Raw genomic sequence first — 15,079 nt, 5'->3', positions numbered from 1 at the left:
AATATTGTAGTATAAAAATGTTACAATTTACCACCAATCAATCAGAAACATTAGAAATATAGTCTTTGTAAAGATTTAAAAAATCTCTTCCTTTCATGGTTAATCAAGATCAACTTTAAGAAGCCCCAGAAAATGCAGCATTTGGATTATAGTTGAGTACATGAATATAAATCATCAAAACACAGTGTGTGTGTGTGTGTGTGTGTGTTTATATATACATGTGTGTGTAGTCTGTGCGTGTCTGTGTTCATATGTGAGTAAGTGTGTGTGTTCATAACTTGAGTAAGTGTGTTCATAGATGCACGTGCGGCGTGTGCATGTGTGTGTCTGCGTGTATATTTGAGTGTTTATAATATGTACGCACGTGTGTGTGTTCATATATACGTGTTTGTTTGTGTTCACATACACGTGTTTGTGTGGCTGCGTGTTTGGGTTCCTATATAGTATGGTATGTTTATATGTGTGTGTCTTTATGTTAATTCATATATGCGTGTGTGCGCTTGCATGTGTGTGCGTGGTAATATACGCGTGTGTGTGCGTTCACATATGCATGTTTGTGTTCACGTGTGTCATCAGACTCAGAGCGAGAGCAAGAGCGAGAGAGACTATAATTTACAGAGACGCTGAGGACACAAGGTGTGGTTAAAAAGTGAACCAAACGTCCGAGATCAAACGGGGAACATTATCCCCGAAAAGGGGGGGAAAACTAATCTCCAGTGTGACTACCAATCAGATTGAAGAACCCATTCGAGGCTACAGCATTCGAGCATTCGAGGCTATAGCCCCGGATCTTTTGGGAATAGCCCGGATCGCTGTGCTGTCAAAAAATAAATAAATAATAATAATGATGAAAATAGCTCCGTAGAGTATAGTTCTTGAGGTTAAATTACCAGCAGCCACAGATGCAGAATTGAAGCGAGGGAAAACCACAACATTCTGACGTGTCCATATATGGGCAGATTTAGAATATTTTGTTGCAAAATGTTGCAAATTCAACGTGGGTATTCTTTCTTCTCTACGCACAGCGCATCTCGTCGTTATTGCCGTGTTGTGCTGCCAGCCTTTTTAGTGAGATCAGAGAGTGTTGAGAAGGACAGTAATAAAATATCTTTGGTGAGATGGATATAAGAAGAGAGACCGGCAGTGAATTCAACCCGGTCCACTTGACATCGGGTAGGTGCATGACAGTGGTACCGTAACCCTTCCATAGCCCGGGCTTTTATTTGTTTCAATCACTGAACTCTCGAACAAAACTGTTGCTCAGCAAAGATGGGAAATACCATCAAATGTATTATTGAAACAGTATGAATATTAGTAACCATGGTTACCAGGCAATCGAATAACGCCTGCACGCACGCACGCACGCACACACACACACACACACACACAAACACACACACACACACACACACAGCACACCGGCACACACACACACCCACACACAAGTAATTATAGACACACAGTGTTAGTCAGTGTGTGTGTGTGTGTGTGTGTGTGTGTGTGTGTGTGTGTGTGTGTGTGTGTGTTAGTCAGTGTGTGTGTGTGTGCGTGCGTGCGTGCGTGCGTGCTTGCGTGCGTGCGTGCGTGCGTGCGTGCGTGCGTGCGTGCGTGCGTGCTGCGTGCGTGCGTGCGTGCGTGCGTGCGTGCGTGCGTGCGTGCGTGCGTGCGTGCGTGCGTGCGTGCGTGCGTGCGTGCGTGCGTGCGTGCGTGCGTGCGTGCGTGCGTGCGTGCGTGGTGCGTGCTTGTGTGCCTGCTTGCGTGCGTGCGTGCGTGCGTGCGTGCGTGGCGTGCGTGCGTGCGTGCGTGTGCGTGCGTGTGTGTGTGTGTGTGTGTGTGTGTGTGTGTGTGCAGGGGCCATGCTCAGTCAGGAGGTCCCTTTTTTTTTTTCTACAACCGACACAGAGAGCTGACCCCCCCCACCACCATACCCCCACCCCCGGAGGGTCCTCCTGGGTGAAGGAGGAGCAGAAGGTGTGGAGGTGTGTCAGTGTGTCTGAGGACCCTCCTCCACCTGGGGACACTCTGTAGAAGGACAGAGAGCCAGCAGGCCGGTCCAGATACACTCCTACTCTGGTGGAGCCAGCGGGGCGGAGAGGGAGGACTGTCTGTATACCGTTGTACCGGGCAGAGTAACCACCATCATAACAATGAAGAACCCAGGACTTGTTGTTATATCCAAGCCCGCTGTCACCACCCCCTCCTCTCCTTGTGATTCCTCTGTATGTCACTCCTATACCAACCTCTCCTCTCCTCTCTACCTCCCAGTAACAGCGGCCAGTCAGAGCCTCTCTACCCAACACCTGGTGCCGGGAGTCAAATCTGTCTGGGTGATCCGGATACGACTGGTCCTCTTCACCCCGCGTCACCTTCCTGTTGTCCTCAGACAGAGAGAGTCGTCTGTGGGCCGTGTTGGGGGGTCCAGTGTGAGGTCACAGGCATCTGAGGGAGAACCAGACATGATGAGCTGCTGGAACCGCTCTTCATCAATCACCATCATCATCATCACTAGTACTGGTTCTCCTGCTCTTCTTCTTTTTTATTCTCTTTCAGACATCTTTTTGTGATCGCTCTCATCTTCTTCTTCAGCCCCCCTCCCCATCAGCCTCTCCCCCTCCCCCTCAGTCCCGTCATCCCCCCTCCCCCTCGTCACCCCCCCCTCCCCCTCACCCTCAGCACCCTCAGCACCCCCTCAGCCCCGCCCCCCCCTCCCCTCAGCCCCCCCCCCCCTCAGTCCACACCTCCCCTCCCCTCGCACCCTTCATCCCTCCTCCCCATCCCCCTCAGCCCCCCCCTACCCCTCATCCCAGTCAACCCCACCTCCCCTCCCCCTCAGCCCCTTCATCCCCCCTCCCCTCACCCCGCCCCCCCTCAGACACCGTCCACCCCCCCTCCCCCTCCCCCTCCCCCTCATCGCTCCCCTCAGCCCCGTCACCCCCCCTCCCCCCTCAGCCCGGTCGCCCCCCCTCAAGTGTAACAATGTAATACCTGCTGGGTTTTATACAAGCAGGTTTAACTGTGATGGTGGACTGTATTAATATATGTAAGATACATGATGTCAGCCATCATCTTCATCCCCAGTTGGATCTGATCTCACTTCCTGCTGTGTGGATGGACTTTCCATCTCAATAGTGAGTGTGTTTTGTGATGAATCAAACAGACACTTACACTTCTTCAGAGCTGGTTTCAGCCTCCACACTCCACCGTGCTCCACACTGGGGGGGAAACAAAGTGAGAGCAGCATGTTGAACATTCACCTTCATCATCTGCTGTCTCATCACTTTCTACACAACATGAGTGACAGCTGCCTCTTCAAACCACTTAATCTAGCAGCGGCTTGAATACTTGTAGGAGACTTTGTCCCTGAGCGCTGAGCTGTCCTCTCCATACCTGAGAGTGTCCAGTCTCCAGCATGGATCCTCCAGTCCAGCAGAGAGCAGCGCAGCTCCAGAGTCTCCTGGTGATTGTAGCTCAGGTCCAGCTCTCTCAGATGGGGAGGGGTTGGAGCTCAGAGCTGAGGCCAGAGAAGCACAGCCTTCCTGTGTGACCAGGCAGCCAGACAACCTGCACACACACCACACACACACACACACACACACCACACACACACACACACACACACACACACACACACACACATCACACACACACACACACACACACGCACACACCACCCACACACACACCATTTATTGTATCTGGTTGAGAGCAGTTTGTACTAAAGTACCACATTTATAAAGTGTATTCAATACCTTTGGAGATATAGCTTTATTGATACTTCATGGAGACAAAACTGTGTCCACCCTGAGAGTCTGAGAAACAGGAAAAGGAAGTGGGGGAGATGACATCATCACAAGTTCCTTCACTTGGATGTGAAACAGGGTCTTAAACAAATGCTCTTTCTCAATAGCTACAAACTCAATGAGATATTGTTTGGTTAGAGTCAGGAGAAGTCTGCTGTGTTTGGTCCACTAAGACCGTTTCTTCACATGTTCTAACATTGTGTAGAGCCAGGGAGTGTTTTGTCAGCAGGGAAAGAGCAACAGAAATGAGGCAGGAGCAGCACTTACTGGAAGCTAGAATAACCAGTTTGAAGAAGAGGCTGATAACTGACCTGAGAGTTTCCAGTGTACAGTGCGGACTCCCCAGTCCAGCAGAGAGCGCTTCACTCCTGAATCCTGCAGATCATTGGTACTCAGCTCCAGCTTTTTCAGACTAGAGGAGTTGGAGCTGAGAACTGAGGCCAGAGCTTCACAGCATTCCTCTGACAGATGACAGCCATTGAGCCTTCACACAAAATAAACACAACCTGTTAGGAACTGTAGTTAAATTATAGGAGAATTTTAAACCGTTTTTTTAAATACATGAAATAATAAATACTATGAATAACCTGGATCTTAAAATATGAAGAAAGATTTCACACAGATGTTAAATTATCAAACAACAATTATCATTATACTTCACTTAAGCATACAATTTTATTAATAGGTTGTTATTAAACTTTATGAAACGACTCTAAACCGCACTTACTGTCTGACTACATGACAATCATAATAATAATGTTATACAACATACACATTATACCATCATAAAAAGTCCCGGTACCATTATAGGGAGCGGAGAAGACTGAGGTTTCCGTCCACAACATCCCAGACACAAACAGAAACACCAATAAAACCGGCCCCACATAAACTCTCTCCCGTACTCCTTTAACCGTCAAACAACTAAGAAGTAAATGTCTAAACATCATTTAGCTGGGCGATCTCTAGAGAGCATAAAGAACTCTCCTCCTTTGTCTCTTCCCTCTCTCTCCTTTTTCCCGCTCACTCGTGACCTCTCACCCTTCCCCAGATGAACCCGAAGTCTCGATATCAACCAATCCTATTGGTTGAACCCAAATATCATCAATATAACCAAATAAACTGAGCAAGGTAAAAAAATAATAATAATAGTGAGTTGACTTATTTAATAATGAAAAGATAATTATTGATGTATCCTACATATCAACAATAACTTATTGTATACATAAAGAGCTTTTTAAGTTAGTCTCTTCACCCGGGTTACACAATATTAAAAATATCTTTCTGAAACCTATTCATGTGTGTGAATATATGTTTTGTGCGTTTAATAATGAATACTGGACATATTAAGCTTTTAAAAATATATTTTGTTTGACTATTGCAGGTTTCAAATCATTTTTATGAAATGTTGCTGTTGTGGCTTTCAGGAGGTCTTAGGCATCCAACTAGGGGTCTCTGACCCTCCCAGGACCCCCTATATTTCACCCTGCTCTCTACCATCAACATCCTGTATACAGGGGACACTATCGTTATGTTTTGGGTTTATATTTATAATGAAAGATTTGCAAGCATATGGATGGATTTCAATATCCACCTCAACAACAAGGGGTAGCCTTTATATGATATGAAAGTCTTGAATGTGGTCATCACAGGTACTGAGATAAGATTAGTTATATAACTCTGACTTTTAACATTTATTTGTAACTGTTTTGCACATTGAGTGAAACTGACCTGAGAGTTTCCAGTGTACAGTTTGGACTCCCCAGTCCAGCAGAGAGCAGCTTCACTCCTGAATCCTGCAGATCATTGGTACTCAGATCCAGCTCTCTCAGACAACAGGAGTTGGAGCTGAGAACTGAGGCCAGAGCTTCACAGCATCTCTCTGACAGATGACAGCCATTGAGCCTTTACACACAATGAACACAACTGTTAGGAACTCTGCGATCAAAACAACAGAAAGCTTTAAGTTATTCCATAATGAAGAATGTTATTAGTTTACCAAAAATTACTAAATAATTAGATGCATACATTTTCATTATATATTCAATGTTAAATGTTAAATAGTTATTTATTTGGGATTGAAAATGTTTTTGAACGATACTTCTTCTAATAGTCTATTGTTCTGATATTCTCTTACGTGTACTGCAATACATATACGTCCATAGGACAAAAGAGATTTTATGTATAATATCAACTAGTAATTTTAATTATGTTTAGTAGAACAGTAACACTGTTTGTTATAAACTACCGGGATTTTTGCATACTATTTTAACCTTATATTCCCAGTTATATTTATATTGTGTAGTGTGTATTGTATCCATGTTATTAGTGAACCTACAGAGATGTTTAGAGGCTTTGACCACTGGCAGCAGCCTCAGAAGACCCTCCTCCTGAAGCAGAGTATTCTTCAGGTCAAACACGTCCCAGCTCCTCTTGGCTGCAGTGGGGTTCAGTAGGATGAAGGCCAGAGCTGACAGTTGAGCAGGAGAGAGATAGTCTCTGGAGAGACTTCCTGATGTCAGGGACTGTTCGATCTCCTTCACTAGAGAACGGTCGTCAGCTCATTCAGACAGTGGAACAGATTGATGCTTCTCTCTGGAGGAGATCTCCATCTATCTTCTTCTTGATGTAGCCACTGTTTTGTATTGGTCTGGCTGTTCTGTCTGTGGTCCAGCATACCATCGTAGACAATCTTATGGTCTCCAGAGAGGGCCCTCAAGAGGAAGCGGAGGGAACAAGTCCAGTTGTCCGTTCTCACCTGTAAGGCCTTGTCCCACAGCACCTGGTAAGGAGGAGGAGTTTAATCTTCCCCAGAGGGGTGGTTCTTCTGATAGCAGTTGACAACCATTCGTTGATGAAGACCAGAAGACATAAAGGGGCAGCCAGAAACTCCTGAGCTCGATGGACAAAGCAGAACACCTTGTCCTGGTACAATCCCACACACTCCCTTTAAATATCTGGGTGAACACATCCTGATACACTGAGGCTGCTGTGATATCATGTCACACTCTCCAGGTCTCCTCGTAAAGATCAGGTTGCGCTTTCCCAGCTGGTTAAGCCATTTCCTTCCCAAGAAACAATATCTCCTGCTCCTAAGACCCCAGTATGGATCTGTTTCAAGCTCTCCCATGGTACTTTCCTGTCCCCCTGTATCGACTGAACCAAAGGAAGTAGCTGTACATCTGAGTCACGGTCTTGGGCATCTCTTCTATCTGGGATTTTAAGATGTCCTCCAGAACTGTAGCAGTGATCCAACAGAAGACTGGGATGTGACACATGATGTGGAGGCTTCGGGATTCTTGAACGTGGGAGATGATTTGTGTTGGCCAGCGTCCTCCTCCTCTCTGAATCTCTTCCTGAAGTACTCCTCCTTCTGGGGTCAGTGAAAAAACCCCCTCACCTCTGTCCACCCATGGCCAACACCTCAGCAGGGATCCGATTGGCTGCCGCAGGGCGTGTGTTATCCAGATGCGAAGCGGAGTGAAGCAGGACCTCCCCTGATGGGAGGTTTGTCCAGCAGCACGTCCACTGAGGGTCGGCTCGGTTGACATCCGTCCAGGTCTGGTTGTTCTGGAAGTCCAGCCGGAAGTCGACACTCATCCAGACCATTCCAAATGAAGGACAACTATTGAAACCGTTCATAATCTGCAGATTCCTGCTTCTTTGGTCTCAATAAAAGAAGTGATGAAGAAGTTCCACCAAGCTAAACTCTTTCTCTTTCAGTAAATTCAGCTCCCTGAAAGTTAAGAGAAATGTGAAGTGTATGTCATGGTTGGCGTTGTCTTCAGCCCAGTCCAGAGTGAACTTTTGTGTTACGATGGTTTTACCAATGCCGGCCACTCCAGTTGTCACTATTGTTCTGATTGGTTGATATCGTCCAGGTAAGGGTTTAAAGATGTCTTCACATTTGATTGGTGTTTCTTCCTTCCTTGGCTGGTTTCCTGGAAGCTGTTTTCCAATCAGTCTGACCTCATGCTCTTTGTTGACCTCTCCACTAGCCTCTCTCTGTGATGAAGAAGCTCTGTGTAGAAGTCATTCAGAACCCGTTGGATTTCCTGCTTTAGGGATTCCCTCAGACACACACTTTAACGTCTTCTTCAATGAGACTTTGATTTTATGTTGGCACTCAACAGCAGCAGAACCTACAGGAAATGAGAGAAGACATCAGATAGTGGATGGTGACATCACTTGAAGCATGTTAATATTTCCTGAAAAATGATCATCTTCATAATATTTACTGACTTCATTACTTGTGGTTCGAGAAGCTGGTCGTAACAAGGAATGGATACATATTTTTTTTCTTTTTTGTTTGTTATTTACACAGAAAAATCATTGATCTAATGATAATAACAATGATAGTGAATCGTTGAAATTAACGTTCATATGCTGATATAACAAGATAGTGATGCATCTCTTCCACTTATTCCCACTTATAGTGTATTCTGCTGTTGATTTGGCATTTTATTGTTTAACATTGCTTTATCCTGATGGACCGCACCATAACCTTTCATTATCTGGATCAAACCATTTCACTTCAACCCCACAATAACACTGAATATCTGGATCAAAATCATTTAACCTGATAATCCTACAATAACCCTACATATCTGGACCAAACCATTAACCTGATCGGGGAACCACAATAACCTATATATCTGGACCAAACCATTTAACATGAAACCCCCACAATAACCCTGCATAACGTCAAACCATTTTAAACCTGATCCCCCCACAATAAACCCTACAAATACTGGATCAAACCATTAACCCTGATCGCCGACAATAAACCGTTCGTATCTGGATCAAACCATTAACCCCAAGAAGAAAGATATCCTCCACATTGATGAATTATAATGAAGAAATCTCTTAACACTAATTGTATTATGTTATTTAGTCTGAACAGAACAAATAAGAGTCTCATACTACTCTTATAATATACATTTTCATGTTTTCAAGATAGAGTCTTCTGCGCTTCAAATAATTGTCTCCTCTGTTTTCAAAATAAGAGTCTCTTACCCGCCCCACAGTGTGTCGGACCAGTTCCTCCTGGTTCATCTCCATCAGGCAGAGCTTGTGATGTCCACCACTCCCTCTATCGCACCGCCTCCTCTGCTCCTCGTCTTAGCATCAACTCTCCTCCTCCTCCCTCTGACGGCCTCTGAGCATTGTTGGTAATCTGAGAAGAGATCCCTCCAGAGCTTCTTCAGCTCCTTGTCTAGGAAAGCGTGTGCGTTCTCCTCAGCCCCTCTGGAACAGAACAAACATCAAGGAGAACTTTACTCTGAACTCACTGAGGACATCAGAAGCATCTGTCCTGGATTCACGTCCGCTGGTCTAAAGAGGGAAGCCTGGAGACGATGAGCACCACAAGAGATGCTTTCTGATGTTCATGTAGAGCTGAAGTCAGATGACTTGGTGGATATTTACACACCTTGATCAGCTCTGTTTGATGCTGCTGTACAGACTGAGCACTGGTGACCTTTGACCTCTCCTGGTGTCTGTAAGAACACACACACACACACACACAACACCACACACACACACACACACACACACACACACACACACACACACACACACCACACACACACACACACACACACACACACACACACACACACACACACAGTGTTGTTAACGGGGGGGGGGGACCGTACCGGCCTTGTGCTGAATTTTGGGGGGGGGGGGACCGGGGGGGTGGGGGTGGGCTATGATATATGGGCTATCATGACACGGCTCTTCTCATGCCGTGGAACGCTGCTCCGTTCACCTGCACGTGCCCTTCTATTGTCCCACTTAACGCCATATTACTCTGCATGTGGAAGGGAAAATAGCTTTCTTTGTAATTACAATTATCATGCTGCTGTATTTTCAGAGACCCACACAGATATTTGAGTTTTGGCTGCTTTCATGGGAGGCCAGACCTCTCTCTATGGGAGCTCAGCTCCCACTCCTGCCTCCCACCTAACGTCCAACCCTGGCTATAGGTCTTTCTCACACTGCCGAGCCGGTTCGGTCGGCAGCTTATTGGCAACGCCCGCGATTTCACCTTCTTATCTCAAGTTTCCTGTGTCAAACCGAGGGGGTCAAATCCCCCGTTTCGTCCACGGCGCGGGGTTTCTGGGTTCACTGGGGAAGGCGGGGAGGGGGGGCTGCGCACGGAGTCTCTGACCTCTTTAGAATCATTTGTATTATTGCGTACTCCCGAATGTTTCATTTTTTTATAAATGAAGACACCCCGCATTGCAATAATGAGTTCCACGTCTGAGTGGAGGAACTACAAACGCGATTAACTATGGTCAGGGATGTTCGTTACCGTCTAGACAGGGTCCAATAAATAGTGGATTTCATCACAGCCTCACTGAAGCGCCTACAGTGCTTAATGCAAACAATCGCAACAAAAAAACGCCTGTAGTAATTCTTGAACAAGCGCTGGTCCTCAGCATGATGCAAGTCTAGTAGCCTATGTCTTCTGTCATTGATCATAAGAGGACATTTTAACCAGAGCAATGTAATCATTTCATTTTATTATATGCCTTGTGGACGTGGCGTTTGATCAGGGCGTTACATTTCGGCTGCGCAATGTATTTATGGAATTTTTTAATTGCTGCAATAAATGATGTTGTTGTTGACTTCTAACATGTCTCTATCTTTGCTGTTTAAATCTAACAGTAGTCTTTGAGTAATATATCGGCGGTAACCACTGTTTTTGGTTGCGAATGGCTCAAGCTCGGCATTCCGTGGTATTGGATGTGTTTTAATAAAACGCATCCAATACTAGGAATGTCCGCTGGTGACGCCACTGAGGCTAAAGTAGGCTAACGATGCTCTTAGCGTCCTACGAGTACCCATGGAGTCCTCGTTAGCTACGAGCGGTTTCACAACGTTCGTTACCAACGATCCTTTCGGGAAAAGCTGTGAAAACTGTACGATGCTCGTACGACGCACTTCACGATCCACTTAGGCTAACGATGCTTTCGGGAAACTGGGCCTGTAAACATCAGTATCATTAGAGTCTGATAACAACAAAACCGGTCATGTTTTCCATCGTCTGTTTGAAAACTCCTACCTCTCCTCTCTGGAGGGGTGTCCCATCCTTTAAAGTCAGGAGGTATACCTATAGACCAGTCACTCTTCATGGAGACACCAGCTGGGTCCAGGGGAGTCTGCTCTCTGCTCGCTGCTCCTGGGCTTCAACACACACCACACCACCACACTACACCACACACACACCACAACACACACACACCACACACCACACACACACACCACACACACACCACACACACACCACACAACACACACACACACACACACACACACAGCTTTACTAAGAGTAATGATGGAGTCATGATGTATCACTGCTGAGCTCTGAGATGGACAACGTCTCACACCACACACACACACACACACACACACACACACACACACGCACACACACACACACACCCACACACACACAATCTATTGTTTTTTTTTCCTGACCTGTAAACATCAGCATCAGTAGTCTGATAACAACAAACCGTCCTGTTTTCATCGTCCTGTTGTGAAACTCCTACCTCTCCATCTTCTGGAGGGGCGTCCATCTTTAAGGTCAGGAGGTATACCGTATAGACCAGTCACTCTTCATGAGACACAGCTGTGTCCAGGGAAGTCTGCTCTCTCCAGCCTCCTTCTGACAAACAAAACCATCTGGAAGTTAGGATTTGTGGATGTCGTTTCATTGATCATTTAATTTGCAGGACTATCAAATACTTTGATTGCATAATCTTGTCAATTTATTGAAATGGAAATTTAAGGGGGGTGCAGAAAAAGTTATTATGGCATTTAAGAACTTACATGTTGACATCAAAACACACTAAGTACCCTTCACACTGAGCATGAGCTGTTTTATTAACAATGTGTTTAGCTAACATAGACAATAGAGCAGTTCATTTCTACATTTCTACACGCAGACCTGTGTTAGCCTTTATGGATAATTTGTTTGCAACAAATCACTTCACTCCAAAGATAAACGATGACTGATTCAATAAATGGGTCAGTTTTGAAAGACATTGAACCTTTAAACATTAAACCTGTAAAGTCTGCTACAGGTCGTCTTAATATAATTTCATTCATTTGATTGCTGGGTCCAGGGGAGTCCTGCTCTCTCCTGCTGCTCCTGGGCTAACAACCACCACACACCACACCACACAACACACACACACACACACACACCACCACACACCACACACACAACACACACACACACACTACACACACACACACACCACCACACACACACGACACACACACACAAACACACACACACACACACACACAACACACAACACACACAGCTGACATATCAGTATCAGTAGAGTCTTATACCAACAAACCGGTCTGTTTTTCATCGCCTGTTGAAACTCCTACCCTCTCCTCTCTGGAGGGGCGTCCATCTTTAAGGTCAGGAGGTTATACCTATAGACCAGTCACTCTCATGGCGACACAGCTGGGTCCAGGGGAGTCTGCTCTCTGCCTGCTGCCTGGGCTTCAACACAACACACACACACACAGCTGTTACTCAGACTAATGATGGAGTCATGATGTATCAGTGCTGAGCTCTGAGATGGACAACAGGTAGTTAATAATGACCCCCACTATAGGGGTATTCCGAGGGGACTTCCGGTAACGGTCTGGGTTGCGAGGGAGGGGGCCACAACCCCCCTTCCGCTTCTGGTCTGTGTGGGGGTGCCTCTGTGTGTGTGTGTGTGTGTGTGTGTGTGTGTGTGTGTGTGTGTGTGTGTGTGTGTGTGTGTGGTGTTGTGTGTGTGTGTGTGTGTAGTAGGGCCCGACCGATATTGATTTTTGAGTGCCGATGCCGATGCCGATTATTTTCCGAGAAAAATTACGATTACGATTTAATCGGCCGATTAAAAAAAAAAAGCATATAAAACGTAGTTTTTGATACCTTAAATATACTTTAAACACTTTGACGAATATGTGAATTGAATGCAGAACCTTGAGTGTTTTAGAATACATTACAGTCAAAAATAGAGTGTAAGTAGTAAAATGTAAAATAAATAACTAACTCCCAATGTGCTGCGCTCGTGAGCAGTGACTACCACGTGCGTGCTGAGCAGTATGGTCTCACCGTTAGAGTCTAGAGTATAACAAATTAACATGGCCTGGGACCTAAAGAAAAACAGGCACAACATGCTCAAACAACGCGTCTTGTGTACATTGGTGAGGTGAGTGCGCAGCTGCCTGAGCGAGCGTGCTTTCATGTTGTACGGTAAAATTCAATCTCCTCTTTTTTACTCCAGCTAAAGTTGTTGGTTAGCTAGGCGAGTAGGAGCGCAATCTGCAGGATACTAAGCGCAATAACATCAAAAAAAAAGTAATCGGCGTCTTTTAGGCCGATGCCGATTATTTTCAAAAAGGCTATAATCGGCCGATTAAATCGGCAGGCCGATAAATCTGGTCGGCGCCCCTAGTGTGTAGCAGTGGCAGCTTTTAACGTGTGGGAGGAAGGACTGTGTGCTTGGTTGCCATTGGCCTGCTTGCACTGATAGTGGCCTATTGGGGCATAAGTATGGACACTCAAGTTGTTTCATCGGGTGTTTTGATGAACTACAACATCGCAGGATGGGATCATTATGTGAATTGATACAAATCCACCAGTGGCAGGCATTGGACTTTGAAAGCTGGTGGGCAGCATGTCTTGGACTACAAGGGCAGAAGGAAAGGATGCAAAGCCAATTAGTCAAATCAGGCCTACTCTTGATTTGTAAAACTAAATTAAAAAAAATCAAAAAAAAATCGGGACCGATCATTGGGCCTATTTTTGCCCTCAATGACTGAAGCTATTGGTTGTAATTTGGCTATGTTTATTTTCAGCTACAATTGCTTTAAGAAAAATACCAAAAGTGATACCAAAAGTGATGCCACTTAAAATGCAACATGCTCTGAATCATTCACGTACATCCATTACATAATATCAAACAGAACGGTCAGAGTAACGAACAATTAAAAGAACAACAAGAACGTTATTTCACAACTATTTACATGGGTTGTAAGCCTAACACTGTTTGACGCAAATGTGGATGGGATGTGTGGGATGTTGTCGGCTTAGCTCAGGAGGTAGAGCAGTTGTCTTGTAACCCAAAGGTTGCTAGTTCGATCCCCAGCTCCTCCTGGCTGAGTGTTGACGTGTCCCTGAGCAAGTTAACCCAAACTGTCGCCTTGCATGGTTGACTCTGCCGTCGGTGTGTCAATGTGTGTATTAACCGATGTAAGTCGCTTTGGAAAAAGCGTCTGCTAAATGCCCTAATTGTAAAGTTTCAGAATGTTGGTCATGGTGTCGGGCCAATTATGATCTAGGGACTTCATTTATAGATCAAGTCAACCCTCCTCGCGGCCTCCGCCCGGCCGCGGGCTACGGATCCCTTAGCTAGTCCCACCCACTCAGAGGAGGACTCTCCTCCTCCCTCCCGTTGAGCCCCATGTTATTCACCGGCCGCCAACACTTTCGGGGAAATGAATGGGAGGCAACGGAGGCTGAGGGAGGAACGTCCTCCCTGAAGTAATTATCAATAGGAGATAGGGGGTGCTAATGTCCCTTTACCGAGGGAAACCAACAAACATAAATACAAAGGCATTAAAGTAGTCCTATTTAAGGGCATTAATTCATCAAAGTAGTCAATCTACCTCTTTTATTCTCAACAATGTTAAGGACGATCTTCCTCCTCCTCATTGGAGAAGCCTCCACTGGTGTGTAGTCATGTGTGTGTGCATGGGTGTGTGTGCGTGGGTCTGTGTGTGTGTGTGTGTGTGTGTGTGTGTGTGTGTGTGTGTGTGTGTGTGTGTGTGTGTGTGTGTGTGTGTGTGTGTGTGTGTGTGTGTGTGTGTGTGTGTGTGTGCGCGCGCGCGTGCGTGCGTGCGTGCGTGCGTGCGTGCGTGCGTGCGTGTGTGTGTGTGTAGTCATGAGTGTGTGGGGATGGTTCAGTGTGTCTATGGGGGCTAGTAACAGCCTGATGTGATCTACTGTTGCAGCGACCGGGGATGTTGGGGTATGCCTAGATGGGAGCGAATGAGCATGAGAGTCTGCGAACGTTAAAGTCTTAAAGGGAAACTGTGTAAAAATGACTCCCATCTAGTGGTACAATTGTATATTGCATTCAAACTAATAGTGCTCGCTTGTTCAAAAACTACGGTGGGCAGTATGTGCCAAGAAGCTGTGTCATGACAATTTTACACCAATGAGGACTTATTTATGAATGAATACGTTGATTTGAGGCAAT

The 15,079-nt window shown here is 45.7% G+C and overlaps 1 protein-coding gene and 1 long non-coding RNA gene across 3 annotated transcripts in view; both read right to left on the bottom strand.

Annotated features, from left to right (window-relative positions):
* LOC130381361 (NACHT, LRR and PYD domains-containing protein 12-like) overlaps positions 1-15,079 on the bottom strand; it is a 116,661-nt gene that overhangs the window by 23,455 nt on the left and 78,127 nt on the right. The gene's annotated exons all lie outside the window — the stretch shown is intronic.
* LOC130381460 (uncharacterized) lies at positions 1,949-3,457 on the bottom strand. The gene is made up of 3 exons (XR_008895416.1): positions 3,388-3,457; positions 3,166-3,212; positions 1,949-2,439 (listed from the first exon to the last, which is right to left on the bottom strand). It is a non-coding gene; the product is annotated as an uncharacterized LOC130381460 (long non-coding RNA).

Source organism: Gadus chalcogrammus, chromosome 4, assembly GCF_026213295.1.
Source record: "Gadus chalcogrammus isolate NIFS_2021 chromosome 4, NIFS_Gcha_1.0, whole genome shotgun sequence".
Taxonomy (NCBI): Eukaryota; Metazoa; Chordata; class Actinopteri; order Gadiformes; family Gadidae; genus Gadus; species Gadus chalcogrammus.
This window is presented reverse-complemented; position numbering and strand designations above follow the sequence as displayed.